The 16,322-nt window shown below is 48.7% G+C and overlaps 1 long non-coding RNA gene across 1 annotated transcript; it reads left to right on the top strand.

Moving 5' to 3' along the window:
- The first annotated feature begins 5,100 nt into the window (after window positions 1–5,100).
- LOC112583813 lies at window positions 5,101–14,817 on the top strand. The gene is made up of 3 exons (XR_003108056.3): window positions 5,101–5,975; window positions 10,862–10,965; window positions 14,676–14,817. It is a non-coding gene; the product is annotated as an uncharacterized LOC112583813 (long non-coding RNA).
- Window positions 14,818–16,322: the final 1,505 nt, after the last annotated feature.

The raw sequence follows: 16,322 nt of genomic DNA, 5'->3' as shown, positions 1-16,322 counted from the left end.
TCGATCCCTGGGTCAGGAAGATCCCCTGGAGAAGGAAATGGCAACCCACTCCAGTACTCTTGCCTGGAGAATCCCGTGGACGGAGTAGCCTGGTGGGCTACAGCCCACGGGGTCGCAAAGAGTCAGACATGACTGAGTGATTTCACTTCACTTCACAATCAACTAATAAACATTTTTGTACTTTCTCAACCATAAGAAACAACACTCTAAATACCGAAATATGGGTGCATGAGCAAATACTCATGGAGAAGGAAATGGCAACCCACTCCAGTGTTCTTGCCTGGAGAATCCCAGGGACGGAGGAGCCTGGTGGGCTGCCGTCTCTGGGGTCGCACAGAGTCGGACACGACTGAAGCGACTTAGCAGCAGCAGCAGAGCAAATACTATGTGTGCAAACCCAGGAGGCAGTTACCTTGGGAGGTTTCAAGCAAAAGGAATGGTGGGGGAAGGATTGCAAAGGAGATCTTCAGCATTCTATTTTTTAATTTTTATAATGCAAATATCTACATTACTTACATAGTTCAAAAATTAAAATATAGATTTGACAAGCATCAATGTTTTTAAAGCATATTTAGAGTCCCACAAGGCCTCTCTCTCAGTTTTTTAACTTCAGGCAAAGTGCCCCACTTCTCCCCTGGGGACTGGGGCTAGTAACAGCACCCATCCCTCAGGGCTGTTGACAGATTAAGTGAGATATACACAGAGACCTCTGCTCCTGACGCATGCTCAGTTCTCCACAGAGAGCGGCAGTTAGTGCCCTTGGCCAGGGGTTTCTCAGGAGTGCTGACAGGAGAGAGTGACAGAGGAGCCCCAATTGCTTCTCAAGCAAAGTCTCAAAAGTCTCCGGGAGCTGGGGACGTTGTCAAGCTGAGCAAAAAGACTTCACTGACTTCCTCTTTGTCTCCTGGCCGAACAGGTCTGGGTCATTCTCTTCAGCACTCCCTTCCCCAACATCTTCCAAACTCAAGGGGCGGAGCAGGAATGAAAGGCTGGGCCCCAGGCCAGTGTTAGTGAGGGGTCCCGTTGGCCTTTGGCAGTGATGAAGCAGGTGACAGCCAGGGCGCCTCCCTTTCCAAGGCCTCTTAGGGCAACATAGGTCCACAGCCCTCCAGGGCTTTCCTGTACCCAAGAGAGTATTATCTTGGAAAAGCCACCACCAGAGCCATCTGCTGAGCAGACAGAAGGAGTCGATGCTCTTAGTTCGTGCTTATTAAAAGTATGTTGAAGGACTGAGCAGAAAATAGAAAGAGCTAAGATTCACTCCAAAGAGAGCAGGTTCTCTGCACAGCAGGCCCCTCAGAACGGCCGGGGAAGAAAGGGGCAGAACATCTGCTGGGATTGCCGCTGTGTTCAGAGACGTTCATCCAGAAAAGGCAGTGGTTCTTCTAGAGAACTCGTGACTCTGAGTCTCTAGACCAGCACTGTTCAAGAGAAGTGCTGTGAAAGCCGTACATGTGATTTAAACATCATTCAGTGGTGATAAAAGAAACTTTCCCATACTGAGACACAGGGAAGTCATTCTGGCTTGTATGTGGGTTAACATGAATTTTATGGTAACTGAAATAGCTTGCTTGTGGGCTATCAAACATACTTTGTACATCTGCTTTAATTCCTAAAGAAAAGGGCACACTGACCAGAAGTAACGAATGACCATGTTAAAAATACAGGTTAAATGCCCCTCTTCCTGGGACGCCCATGTTTGGCCCCCTTTGATGGTAAGATTCTCTTCTCAGGCGCCAAGACCATACTGACTCACTGCGTACGTGCTGGTCTGCTTTTTTGAAACCTTGAAGAAATAAATGTTCCCTTGACTCATTTAATGTTCTTTGTTCTGACGAGATAGAAAACTGTGCTGAAAACCATGCTTCTCTGGAACAGTTTCTCAGACTAATCTGGGAAGTTGCCTTCAGGGCTGTGGTTCTCAGTTTGGCTCAGATAAAAGTCTTTTCTAGTCCTATCACTGATTATTAATTTATTATTTTCATCGATGGTTCAGTTCAGTTCAGTCGCTCAGTCGTATCCGACTCTTTGCAACCCCATGGACTGCAGCACGCCAGGCCTCCCTGTCCATCACCAACTCCCAGAGTTCACTCAAACTCAGGTCCATCGAGTTGGTGATGCCATCCAGCCATCTCATCCTCTGTCGTCCCCTTCTCCTCCTGCCTCCAATCCCTCCCAGCATCAGGGTCTTTTCCAATAAGTCAACTCTTCGTATGAGGTGGCCAAAGTACTGGAGTTTCAGCTTTAGCATCATTCCTTCTAATGAATACCCAGGACTGATCTCCTTTAGGATGGACTGGTTGGATCTCCTTGCTGTCCAGGGGACTCTCAAGAGTCTTCTCCAACACCACAGTTCAAATGCATCAATTCTTCAGCACTCAGCTTTCTTCACAGTCCAACTCTCACATCCATACATGACAACTGGAAAAACCATAGCCTTGACTAGACGGACCTTTGTTGGCAAAGTAATGTCTCTGCTTTTGAATATGCTATCTAGGTTGGTCATAACTTTCCTTCCAAGGAATAAGTCTTTTAATTTCATGGCTGCAATCACCATCTGCAGTGATTTTGGAGCCCCCAAAATAAAGTCTGACACTGTTTCCCCATCTATTTGCCATGAAGTGATGGGACCGGATGCCATGATCTTCGTTTTCTGAATGGTGAGCTTTAAGCCAACTTTTTCACTCTCCACTTTCACTTTCATCAAGAGGCTTTTGAGTTCTTCTTCACTTTCTGCCATAAGGGTGGTGTCATCTGCATATCTGAGGTTATTGATATTTCTCCCGGCAATCTTGATTCCAGCTTGTGCTTCCTCCAGCCCAGCATTTCTCATGATGTACTCTGCATAGAAGTTAAATAAGCAGGGTGACAATATACAGCCTTGATGTACTCCTTTTCCTACTTGGAACCAGTCTGTTGTTCCATGTCCAGTTCTAACTGTTGCTTCCTGACCTGCATATAGGTTTCTCAAGAGGCAGGTCAGGTGGTCTGGTATTCCCAGCTCTTTTCAGAATTTCCCACAGTTTATTGTGATCCACACAGTCAAAGGCTTTGGCATAGTCAATAAAGCAGAAATAGATGTTTTTCTGGAACTCTCTTGCTTTTTCCATGATCCAGCAGATGTTGGCAATTTGATCTCTGGTTCCTATGCCTTTTCTAAAACCAGCTTGAACATCTGGAAGTTCACGGTTCACGTATTGCTGAAGCCTGGCTTGGAGAATTTTGAGCATTAGTTTACTAGCATGTGAGATGAGGGCAATTGTGCAGTAGTTTGAGCATTCTTTGGCATTGCCTTTCTTTGGGATTGGAATGAAACCGGACCTTTTCCAGTCCTGTGGCCACTGCTGAGTTTTCCAAATTTGCTGGCATATTGAGTGCAGCACTTTCACAGCATCATCTTTCAGGATTTGAAATAGCTCTACTGGAATTCCATCACCTCCACTAGCTTTGTTCGTAGTGATGCTTTCTAAAGCCCACTTGACTTCACATTCCAGGATGTCTGGCTCTAGGTCAGTGATCACATCATCGTGATTATCTGGGTCGTGAAGCTCTTTTTTGTACAGTTCTGTGTATTCTTGCCACCTCTTCTTAATAGCTTCTGCTTCTGTTAGGTCCATTCCATTTCTGTCCTTTATTGAGCCCATCTTTGCATGAAATGTTCCCTTGGTATCTCTTGGTATCTCTAATTTTCATCGATGGTAACCATATTAAAAACAGAAGAGGCAGGTGAAATTAATTTTACTAATATATCTTATTTAGCCCAACATGCACTATTTCATCGGAGAAGGCAATGGCACCCCACTCCAGCACTCTTGCCTGGAGAATCCCAGGGACGGGGGAGCCTCGTGAGCTGCCGTCTATGGGGTCGCACAGAGTTGGACACGACTGAAGCGACTTAGCAGCAGCAGCAGCAGCAGCACTGTTTCATTAGGACTTCCCAGGTGGCGCTAGTGGTAAAGAATCTGCCTGCCAAGGCAGGAGACATAAGAGATTCCGGTTCGATCTCTGGGTCGGGAAGATCCCCTGGAGGAGGGCATGGCAGCCCACTCCAGTATTCTTGCCTGGAGAATCCCATGGACAGGGGAGCCTAGTGGGCTACAGACCCTTTGTAGAGTCGCAAAGATCAGGCATGACTAGCACAGCACTATCTCCTCGTATAATCTATAGACAGTGACTACCGTTAACAATACTTCCCTGGTAGCTCAGATGGCAAAGCAGCATCTCCCTACAATGTGGGAGACCCGGGTTCGATCCCTGGGTCAGGAAGATCCCCTGGAGAAGGAAACAGACCCACTCCAGTGTTCATGCCTGGAAAATCCCATGGACCGAGGAGCCTGGTAGGCTATAATCCATGGAGTCGCAAAGAGCTGGACAAGACAGAGCGACTTCTGTGTGTGTGTGTGTGTGTGTGTTAACAATACTGTATTGCATATTTGAAAGTTCCTGACAGAGTAGATCTTAAAAGTTCTCATCACATGAAAAAAAATGTATCACTATGTGTGGTGAGGGATGTTAGCTAGAATTATTGCAGTGATCATTTCCCAATATATGCGTCTATCAAATCATTATGCTGTATACCTGAGACTAATACAAAGTATTTTTTTTTTACTTTTATAAATATTTTTCTTAAAGGTTTTTGATGTGGGCTATTTTTAAAGTCTTTATTGAATTTGTTAAAATACAGCATTTGTTTTATGTTTTGGTTTTCTGGCTGTGAGACATATGGGATCTTAGTTCCCTGACCAGGGATTGAGTCCACACGCCCCACCTGCTCTGGAAGGCACAGTCTTAACCACTAGACTACCAGGCAAGTCCCTACAATGCTAATGTCAGTTATAACTGGAGGAGGACAATTTTTTAGTTTAAAAAAGATTGGGGTATTTTATATTCTTCTTTTTCATACTACGTCTTCAAATGTCTGCTGTGTAATTCCTTCTTAGAGCACATCTCAGCTAGGACTAGGCACCTTTCAAGCTCTGGGTAACTAACGGTTGTGGCTGCCACACTGGACCGCAGAGACCCCAGGCCCATTCAGCTCCACACAAGGGTCTGGCTGCACTCCCAGCATGCGTGCGTGTTGAGGCGGTGGTGAGGGTGTGGGCCAGTAAGCTCCAAAAAGAAATCCGCGTGATTTGGTGGGTGAAAAGGCACTGGCATAAGGGCAGCCAGCCACAGAAGGCTAGCCCAGGGTTGGGTGTGGCCACAGCTTTAGAAGCTGATGCAAATGAGTCACCACGGGCTGCAGCCACACCAGGGGACAGAGAGAGCTGGAAAGGCAGAGAAAAGCAACCCCAGGGGCTTGAGGCTGTGTCAGCCCTAAATAAGGCTTGGCCAGCTCACTGGGCAAGACCAACTTCCAAATGCCAACCAGGGGCTCCTCCTTGAGTCAGAGGACTCAGCCCTGCAAGTCCTTGAGCTTTGCGAGGGAAGGACACTCCTGGGTTTGTGGTTTTTCCTGCATCTAGACCACCAGCTAGAGCATGAGCCTTCATTTGTTCATTCTGAGCCCAAGCAAACACTGCAAGCTTGAGACAGCAATGTAAAGGGAAGCAGCATTGAAGAGAGGCCACCTCAGGAAGCCTAGTACAAATCCCTGCCCTGCCGCTTCCTAGCATCTGACTCAAGGAAAGTTACTCTTGGAGCCCCCAGTTATAAGGGGGAGGCTAGTGGTGCCAAGTCTATTGCCAACCTCAAAGGGAAGTCGTTGCATTGCAGTAAATGGTGTGTGTCAAGCCCTCCACAAAGTGCCTGGCACATAGGAAGTCCTCCCCCAGTGGCTGCTGCATGCAGGCCATCTGAAATTGCCAGCATTATCCACTTGACCTTGAAGCTGTAGGCGGTCAACTGGCCGAGAAACAGGAAGACGAGAGGCCTACGGATGTGCCCACGTTCCCACAGCTGACACCTGGCTTCCCCTCTCCCGCCCAGCACACCTTCCATGACTAGTTACAGGACATCTCTGCGGAGTGTATAAGGTGGGATTCTTCTTGCTTTCTTTTTAGTTTTTCAGTCTTGGTTGTTGCTGTTTGATTTGGCTTCTAACCAAGAGTTAAGGCAGGGCTTTCAGAAGCTGATATCTTCCCATCTCTTCTGTTGCTCAAGGTCACTCTCAGAGGGACCCAGACTGCACAGGAGGGCCTGAAGGGACCCAGGGTGCTGGCGGAGAAGCTCAGAAGCCAAGACTGTACAGAGTGCAGACTCCACAGGGGTGTGGACGGAGGCCTCAGTCAACAGAAAGGCGGGAAGCGGTGCCACAGTGGGGGGTCTACAGGATGCTGGGCTGGGCCGGGCTCCTCAGCACCTTGGTCCAGGAGGCCTTGTGGGCCACGGCTTGTTTTGGGGATCCTGTGAGATTACAGAAGCCCTGCTCTTCCTAACACCCTGTCCAGAGCAGGGCAGGGGCCTCACTTGCAGGAACGGGAAGCAGGCAGGCCACAGGCAGTAAGGCCACTACAGCAGAGCCTGAGGGGCCTGGATGAATGTATCTTCCCCATGAATCTATGTCTGGGAAGCAGCCCAGAAGTCATCTGGTCCAGACACATTGCTTTGTAGGAGATAAAAGCAGGGCAGAAAAAGGATGAGAAATATGCTCAAAGTCACACCGCCAGAGAGCAGCTATTAAAGAAGTTGGTGGGCGGAGGTGCAGAAGGAAGGGGCCAGTCTCGAGGGCCGGGCTTGGGGGTGGGGGGTGGGAGCTGGGGCCTGCTCATGCCACCCGCCCAGGGCAGCAGCCCAAGCCTTTGTCCGGCTCATTCAGGACAGCGGGATTGTCATCAGGATGGACGTCTGACTGGAGATGATTCTAGGGTATCTTACAAGGACCGGAAGGCTAGATCCCACCAGGCAGATTCCAGAGGTCCATCTTCGGTAAAGATAATTCAGTGATTACTTTAGTTACATCACAGTTAACTTTGAAGAAACAATAGTCTCAAGTGTTCACACAACCCCCTTCCTTTGAGAAGGACTCACATCAGCTGGGGAGGATGGGTTCAGACACATCAGACTGCAGCTGGAGGGACTTGCCTGATGGCTCAGCTGTGAAGAATCTGCCTGCCATGCAGGAGACCCAGCTTTGATCCCTGGGTCAGGGAGCTCCCCTGGAGAAGGGAATGGCTCCCCACTCCAATATTCTTGCCTAAAGAATTCCGTGGACAGAGGAGCCTGGTGGGCTACAGTCCGTGGGTTGTGCAAAGAGTCAGACACGACTGAGCAACTAACTGGAGGGACTTGCCTAGAACAGGAGACAGTCTCAGATGTCACAGCTGAGGTGCCCAGGGGCCCAAAGAATCAATAGTGTGTTCCTCCAGGGCTTCAAGAGAAGGAAATGGCAACCCACTCCAGTATTCTTTGCCTAGAGAATCCTGTGGACAGAGGAGCCTGGTGGGCTGCTGTCCATGAGGTCACGTAGAGTCGGACACAACTGAAGCGACTTAGCATGCACGCATGCATTGGAGAAGGAAATTGCAACCCATTCCGCTATTCTTGCCTGGAGAATCCCAGGGACGGAGGAGCCTGGTGGGCTGCCATCTATGGAGTCACACAGAATCAGACACGACTGAAGAGACTTAGCAGCAGCAGCAGCCAGGGCTTCAAGGACAGGACAGGCAGCGGTCTTCAGAGAGAGTCTGAAGGCTGCAGACCTTGGGGTGGGTGCATCTACGGCCTCTTAGGGTTTCTCCTTCCTGCAGAATGTTTGTTGAATGGCTGACTGATACAGTTACTAGAAGACTACTAACCCATTCTTCTCATCCAAGACTCACAGAACCAAGGCCAGGGGCTGCCACCGGGCCGGCAGGTGCTTTCCAGCTTGGAACTTGCCTGGCACTGGGAGCAGGGAAGTGAGGGGGGCAGTGGGACTCCACAGCCTCCCGCCTGGGTCTGTCCTCTCCACCTGAAGGGAGCAGCGGTGGGGAGGGGGATGACTCTGAGCACCCCTCACAGCCGCGCGGTGAGAGGGCTAATTAATGCAGCTCACATGCTCAGAGATCCCTAGATGAGGGCGCTAGCCCAGGGCCACCATTATTAGAGTGATGAGGGCTATCAGTATTTACACTATTGTTATTACGTTTGCTCTCTCAACCCTTAAATCACACTCCATCTCGCGATCGCTTGCATTTTATGTAATTATAGTTTATATAGGTAACAAATGGATATTTCTGCTAGCCTGGGAGAGAGCCTTCTGCATACATTAATTTGCTTGATTAGTTCCCTATTTGGTAGGCTTTGTTTCCTCCAACCCACCCCCACCGCCACCTTTCCTGCTTCAGGAAAAATTAATGAGTTTTAACGCCTGGCAAAAGTGGGCTGCGCCATGGGAATAGTTCCAGTGTACTCTGGGTTTTAAATCCACACATTCAGAGGCTTCCTAAAGGTTAGGCAAAGGTTAACAAACAATTAATATGTTGAATCAGTGTGCTAAATCTGTTTACCCAATCTTTGCAATCTAAAGGCCATTAACCATCAGCCTCAACTTTTAGATTGATCTCTCTCTTTCCTAACCTACCCCCATCCTGTCCCTTGGATGATCTGGCTGCAAAGAAGAAGAAGAAGAAAAAATCTGAATTGAGGGCACTAAATATCTCCGCAAAGTTAGAGGTGTGTTGCTACCTAAGGTTCAAAGCTTTGGGTGTCCTGATAGAAGTGATTCAATGAGCCGACATTTTTGAGAAGAACAATGCAAGTAGGAGGCACTTCTGCCTTTTTAACAAAGAGCAGAATGTGAGTTAGTCTTATAAACAGGCCATGTTGAGTTCACGTGTGGATCTCCTCCCTTGTTTACAGAAAGAAGGAGAAGGGGGACAGCACCCACGTTGGGAGACTAAGGAAAGTGTCCTTCTGTTTTATGCTTTTTGGCCACAAGGCATGTGGGATCTTAGTTGCCAAAGAGGGACTGAATCTGCATCTCCTGCACTGGAAGACAAAGTCTTAACCACTGGACCACCAGGGAAGTCTCTAGGATTCTGTTGTTGATGATAATGATATCCATGACGTCAATGAAGATAATGACCTTATTCAACAAGATTTATCACTAGAATCCAGGGTCCATGAGGAAAGCCACGTATTGTCTATCCCAGCCTGGCCCCTTGAAAACAAGTTGCTCTGCCCACACAGAGCAACTACCTCCAGCCTCGGCTCAACAGAAACACTCTCATGTTGACCCCCTCACTTTTGCCTGTTCCCAGCTTCTCCGCTTGCCAATCACCTTGTCCTGCTATCCAAGTCCCCCTTTTTTAGATGATCACCCCTCACACAGACTACCTGGGGTGCTTTCTTAGACGTGACTTGACATTTGCTCTGGGAATCTAGTCTCCGGGGAGCTGGTGTTGCCAAAGAGCCCCAAAGAGAAACATCCAGAGGACACCGAGTACAGCTCTCCCTGTCAACCACGACCTAGCTGGTCCCTTGATCCCCGCCCCCACCCTTCTTCCACATTAGGGAGGCAGAGGCGGCCCACCAAGCCAGGGAGCAGAAGAGCAGAGAGAACAGAGAAGGAGCTGGTCCCACTCTGCACCCTCCACCCGAGTTTAGGAAGGGGAGAAGTCACCAAACGGACGAGAGTTTGCTATGAGCCTGGACTTGATATTTGACTACATGAAGAAGTGAGACTCTTTGCTCATGCGTAGGAGTAGCCAAAAAGCAAGAGAAAGGGGAAGGGAATTCACAAAGTCGGGGCAGGGGCAGTGGGGGGAGAAGCAAGTTGCTCCCTGCTTGCACCCCACCACACCCACCCAGCTCGTTCCATCACCTGGTAACTATATTTTTTTCCATTTTTTATATTGAACTAGCCTGACTTATATAGCGAGTGAAAAATAAACTCTATGCTTTAAAAAGAAAAGGGCTGTGCCCTCTAAATTTCAAAGTGTTAAGATTGATGAGAATGTGTCCAAGAGGAGCCTGGATGAACCGGGAGAGGAAGGAGATGAGGTATGCTCTTGGGACTGTGGAATTAAGTTTCCCCAAGGTCTTGTGTCTTGATAAGGCAACAGAATTCAGCAAAAACAAGGCAACTGGCAAGCTCTGGGCGTATGCTAGCCACCCTGAACCATAGGATCCAGGTGTGTGTGATCGGAATAGCCAGTATTTTAGAATATTAAAATATTCTTCCAGCATAAACACAGGCTTTCTGGCAAATTCCTTAGAAATGCACACTCAGCCTGCTCCCAGCTTCCTTGGGAGAGAGCTCTCAAGGAGAGAACTCCTAGCAAGACTTCTTCATGGATCCCAAAACACCAGGGTCTTCTGACTGTGAGTCAAAGTCTCCAAGGCCACGTTTCATGTCCAAAGAAAGAAAACAGTTTCATTGTTTAAAGAAATGCCAGGCTGATGATAAGGAGGGAAAGGAAAAAAAAAAAAAAGATGAGCTATTCCATGCCCTTTATGTCATTCAAGTGTTTTATGCATCGATTTTATCCTTAAAAATAGAGGAGGGAATTAGGTTATGTTTGGGGGAAACCACTGAAATCGTCAGATCTGGCTTGACCAGCGGCCGGCCCCCGATGAAGTCTGTGTATTGATCGACGAGGCGGCAGATGGAGGAAAAAGTACTGTGAGCACTGATCAAGGCCACCGGGTCTGCAGAGGTGGCCCATGGCTCTCAGCACACATGTACCCCAGGACCGTTCAAGCAGCCATGGTCCTTGGGAAGAGCAGGCTGGCTCCGAGCCACCAGGGCCTGGTGGATGGAACCCACTCAGCCCCACTCCTGCCCATGAAACAGACATCTCCATGTGCTTGATTGTAGAAGCAGGGTGGGAGTGTGCGCAGTGGACCTCTGCTCCACTTCTCAGCCTGAAAGTTCAATTCAGGAGACAGTCCTCCCTGTTAGATGTGGCTGGTTCAACTTGACCCCCTTCCATCCTAGATTTTCCTCTCTGCCTGGGAGGAGAAGAGGGAGAGTTTCTGCAAAGATGAGGCTTCCCATTCATAAGCAGAAACAAGCATTTCAGCCTCCTGCAGCCCCAGCTGGTAAGTGGACGAGGGTGGGGAGATCACCCACCAAGAGATGGGGAAAGTGCCACCACCCCTAAGCCAAGAACCACTGGTCTGCCGCCAGACCCTGCCTGTCCTGAGAGAGGCAGAGGCTCAGCTTGCCCTCTGTGGCTTCCCCGGCAGAAGGGAGGTGTCCAGGCCCCAGTCGGATGGGGCTGCACTCACCGCTGTCCACCAGCATCCAGCTACTCTTCAGGGGCACGCTCCCAAGCCTGAACCGGGGGGTGCTGGTGTGCCTTTACACTCTCCTTCCCTCTCCCTGGGGCTGGCACCAGGGCAGCCAGCCTCAAGCCTGTAGCCGGCACCGAGGCCTGATGGCAGGAACCCGGGTCCCTCTGACTGTGTAGGAGGCTCCCCTCCAACCGTGGCATCACAGGAAACTCCTATCTTACACGAGCACTCAGTTACCACTGGGTCTACTGGTCAGAGCAGCCAAGCCTCGCTTCTCACCAATACACCCAAGGCGACCACCACCCAAGCCTGCTGCAGGTCTCACCACCTACATCAATCCTGGGAGGACAGGCAAGAGAGAAGTCTCCAGGAGTCAAAAAGCACAGCACAGGGGAGCGTTCTCTCTGAGATGCAACCTAAGCGAGACCAGGGGCAAAGGCTCAAACTCTAAACCCCTCTTCTTTCCGCTCGGTTCTTAATTACAACCCCATTTGCGAGCCGAGCCCTGTCATTCCATCTCCCTTAATGGCTGGTGTCTATTCTGGGCCTCCCTCCACCCTGCTATCTCTTGCAATATTCAGGAGCTCGGGCGATGAAGGGGCCCGGCTGCTCCCTCACTGCCCGCCTTCTCCATCTTTTTAAATATTTCAGTTGCTCCCCATCCTTATTTTTGCACTTCGATTTCCTGCGGTACAGGACATTTATCTTGGTCGCTCAATCAAGTTTTGCCCGACTTCCCTCCCTTATCTTTCCTGCTCCAGGCTGACTGAAAATACCTACATTATCTTTGTAGCCGAGATGCCAACTGGAGGGAAATCTGCAGATGGTCTTGATAGAGATGTCTGGGGAACCCGTTAGAGGACAAGGACACAGTGACCTCTGCAGGGACTTGGTCTCAAGGTCAACCGCCCAGCTCAGGCCTCTCACAGAGGCGTTGGTGAGGACCAGCCCCTCCTCTGTGGTCTGCGTCAGACCAGCCTCCCGCTGGGGCTTTGTCCTCCCTGGAGTGGATTCACAGATGCCCTCAGCCCCCTCCCCTGGTCCCTGATGGCCTTGACCACTGAGTTCCTGAGCCCCAGACACCCCACAGATGACACCAAGCCACCAGTTTTCATATTAATGGGATACGAGCAGATCTCTCCCGATGGGATCCTAAAACCACGATTTGAGAGAGCAGCTCTGCTGTCTGGAATCCTGAGGTTTTTGAACTGAAGAATCTCTGCTATGATGAGGCCAGTGCCCCCCAAGGAGACCAGAGCATGGAGATAATGGCAGATGAAGATCTGTTCTTTTAAAGGTCCCACACCACACCTCTGCGAGGCAGGCCATACTGAACCACCCTAAGACCCCGCAGGTTTGGTGACAGATGGGTTTCGAGTGTTGCTTGCATGATGGGAAAGTGCAAGCATGGGCCTCAGGTGGGCCTCAGGCCGAATCAGCTCAGACTTAACTTCCACCAAATGGTACCCTTTCCTTTGCATGCTGGACGGTGGGAGGGACAGAGGGTGTGGGTCATTGTCAAGCGGTCTTACTGATGGTTGACTGACCCACGTGAATCCAGGACACATAAACAATGGCCCTTTGTTTCAGATTCCTGGGGTACCATCTAACATGTTAGGATCCACAGATAATTTGGTGTCCAGCTCCTCAAAGGACGCAAGGCCTCCAGCCTCAGCTCTTGGCTTTGTGGGGACACCCCTTTCAGAGCTGGTAAGGAAAGCCCTTTCATCCCCCTTGAGGCTCTTCTCCCTTTAGTCCGTTCCCCTCCCCCTCCCTCTGGGTTCCACTTGTGTTCAACCCCTGGCACGTGTTTCAGACCCTGGGGCCCCTGCATTTGATGACGCTGGGACTGGGAGACAGGGTACAAGACACGAGCTTGGATCCTGGCAGACACTCTGCTTAGCAAACCTCTTGTGTGTTACAAGAGCAGCTCTGGTTTCTTCTCTGAGGCTTTAACACCTAGGAACTGCATTTATCTTCCTGTAAGACCTGATCAATGTGGCCTAAACAAGATAGAGATTTATATTTCTCTCATGTCATAAAAAAGAAAATTAAAAAACGAGGCAGGCCAGAGCTGATCTGGTAGATTCCAGGCCCCTTCTAGGCTTCTGTTCCACCACCCTCAGCACCTGGCTTCCCAAGGCAGCTTCACTGCAGCTGCTGCAGGTCCAGGTATCCTGTTGGCATTCTGGGCAGCAGGAAAGAGAGATCTCCAGTTAGATCTCATTGACGACACGAAGCTGTGAGGGAGACTAGAAACTCGTTCGTCAGCTGGACACGTTGTCCAGGACCCTGACACTAAGGAAGAGCGGAATGCAGAGAGAGGAGAGGGTCTCCCACAGCAGTGACCAGAGCTGCGGTCAACAGAGGAGAGGCTGGAATCAGATGCCACAGGCTCAGATGCTTTGCTCCAACTGAAACAGCCTCAGCAAGTTACCTCACCTCTCTTGTCTTTCTCTGTCCTCATGTATGGGGCTTCCCAGGTAGTTCAGAGGTACAGAATCCATCTGCCAATGCAGGAGATGCAGGAGACACAGGTTCAATCCCTGGGTTGGGAAGATCCCTTGGAAAAGCAAACGGCAACTCTCTCTGGTATTCTTGCCTGGAATATCCCATGGACAGAGGAGCCTGGGGGGCTACAGTCTCTGGGGTCCTCATGTACATAATACTATGGGAGTTTCATATACATGCATACATAATATATTATATACATACTATTATATACATATATGTACATATGTATATACATTTATATACATATATATTATATACATACTAATATACATAATATTATATACACATATATACATTATATACATATATTATATACATACTAATATACATAATATTATATACATACATACATAATACATACATACTATGGGAGTAACCATAGTATGTTAGCAATGCTATTATTGTTTCTTCCTGGGAATCCACAGTGCTCTGGTGCATGGGAAGTGCTGGTCATTATTATTCCTCGGCCTGTAGTTATCTTACTGACTCCGGCTGTTACCTTGCCTGGTATGAACCTTGCCTGTCCGACCGCAGAAAAGGATCTGTGCTTGGGGTCTGCTGAGAGTGAGGGGGTAGAGGGAGTAGGGCATCTCTTCATCTTCTCACTCCCAGGGCAGAAGGAACTCAAGGCACCTTGGGACGTCCCTTCACCTGCCTCTCCCTCTTCCCACCAGCAGAGCAGGGAACACAAGGAAGTCACACAGAAGGATTTCTCCTGTTCTATCCACCTCAAGCCTCCCACACAGTCTGAGTCAAGCCTCCAGTCGTGCACAAGCCCATTCTGGGGGCTTGGGGCATCCCCCTGACTCTCGCTCCAGGGAACTTACAGTCTAGAACAGGGCTCAGCAAACTAGAGCCTGTGAGCCAAATCTAGTCTGAAAGCTGTGGCTTTGTTTTTTTTTAATTTTTAACATTTTTTTTTAATGTGGACCATTTTAAAAGTCTTTATTGAATTTGCTCCAACACTGCTTCTGCTGTTTATGTTTGTTCTGATTTTTCAGCCATGAGGCACGTGGGATCTGAGCTCCCAACCAGGAATCAAACCTGTACCCTGCCCTGGAAGGTGAAGTCTTCACCACTGGACCACGTGGAGGTCCCCTGACAGCTGTTTTGATAAATAAAGCTTTATTGGCACACAGCCAACATTGCACCTCATCTTTCATATCATCTGTGGCTGCTTCTGCATTACAACAGAAGAGCTGAGTAGCTGCGGCAGACACACACAGCCCGTAAATCTAAAGTTCTTACTATCTGACCCCTTTCGGAAAAACCTTTCCAATATCTCTCCTACAAGGAGGAAAAGAAACATATTTGTAAAGATACCATCAGGTGTACGTAATCAAATATACATTGAATCCAACGTTTGTAAAGATACAGAAATGGGCCTGGAAAACTCAAAGCCGACAGCTAGAACTCAGCATCGACATGCAGATGAGGGTAAGAGCAGACTGCAGATACGGTCCAAGACAAAGTTGGTCTGATCTGTAACATTTTGTTTTAGGAGGAGAATAGATTTCAGCAGTTAAAAAAGAATACATTGATTGCTGGAAAGGGTGCACCATGTTTAACCCTCAGAGACTCCTAATAAAGTATAAATTAATATAACATTTTTGGAAAGCAATTTGGCAAAATATATCAAGAGCCTTAAACATGCTTGTACTCTTGGCCTCATAATTTCACTTTTGGGAATCCATCCTAAGGCTGTAAATTAAAATGTCAAAACTCTTTATGCACAAATATGTCCATTGTGAGATGACTTACAGTAGCAAAGGCTAGAACCAGTTAGATAGTCCATCATATCACAGTTAAATAAATTATGATGCAGTCATTTGATAGAATATTGTATAGTAACTAAAATGATGTTCACAAAGAGTTTATAAGTAACTTGGAGAAATGTGAAGGGAATGAATAGGACACAAACTTAAGTATAGTTTCATCACAGCTATATTTTTAAAAATTACCATTACCACCTGGGCAGCCCCAAATGTCAGAGATGTTATCTTTGGAGGGGTGGATAACTCATGTCTCTTGTCTTTATGCTCACAAATGTATCTTTTTTCTTACACCATGTTGGATTTTAATAACAGGGAACATGTACACCACCTTAAAGTCCTGGGGCTTTTGAAAGGATCCTTGTGAGCCAGGCAGATCAGAGAGAGGTTCCAGGGGAACGAGAGGAAGAGGTGGGAGTTAACCACCTCATGTCTGTGGAGTCAGAGAGCAGAGGAAAGGAAGAGATTTACACTCTGCTCTGCAAACGGACAGGTCAGAAGTGTGGTCTGTGGACACAGCTCAACCCAATGCCACCTTCCCCTCTGCTGAGGACCAGGGCAGGGGGTGGAAGGGTTGAAGGGTTGGCCTCTTCCCGCTCCAGGAACTCAGTCAAGCTCATCACAAGGCCTCCCTGGGTACCAGCAGAGAGGGAGGCAGAGGATGGATAGGAAGCCTGGGGTGGGGGTGGGGAAGGTCCATTCATTTTCCCTTGAGGGGCATCTGAGGCACAGAGATCCCTGCCTTCTGGATGTTTTTCTCTGACTCAGACCTTCTATCCAGTTTTGAGACCTACCCCTCCAGCAAGGCACCCTCCTCCTGGAGCTGTTTTCTCCTAATGTAACTAAATATGTTCAGGCCTCTCTGTCCTCACTCTA

The sequence above is a fragment of the Bubalus bubalis genome, chromosome 3 (genome assembly GCF_019923935.1).
Source record: "Bubalus bubalis isolate 160015118507 breed Murrah chromosome 3, NDDB_SH_1, whole genome shotgun sequence".
NCBI lineage: Eukaryota > Metazoa > Chordata > Mammalia > Artiodactyla > Bovidae > Bubalus > Bubalus bubalis.
This window is presented reverse-complemented; position numbering and strand designations above follow the sequence as displayed.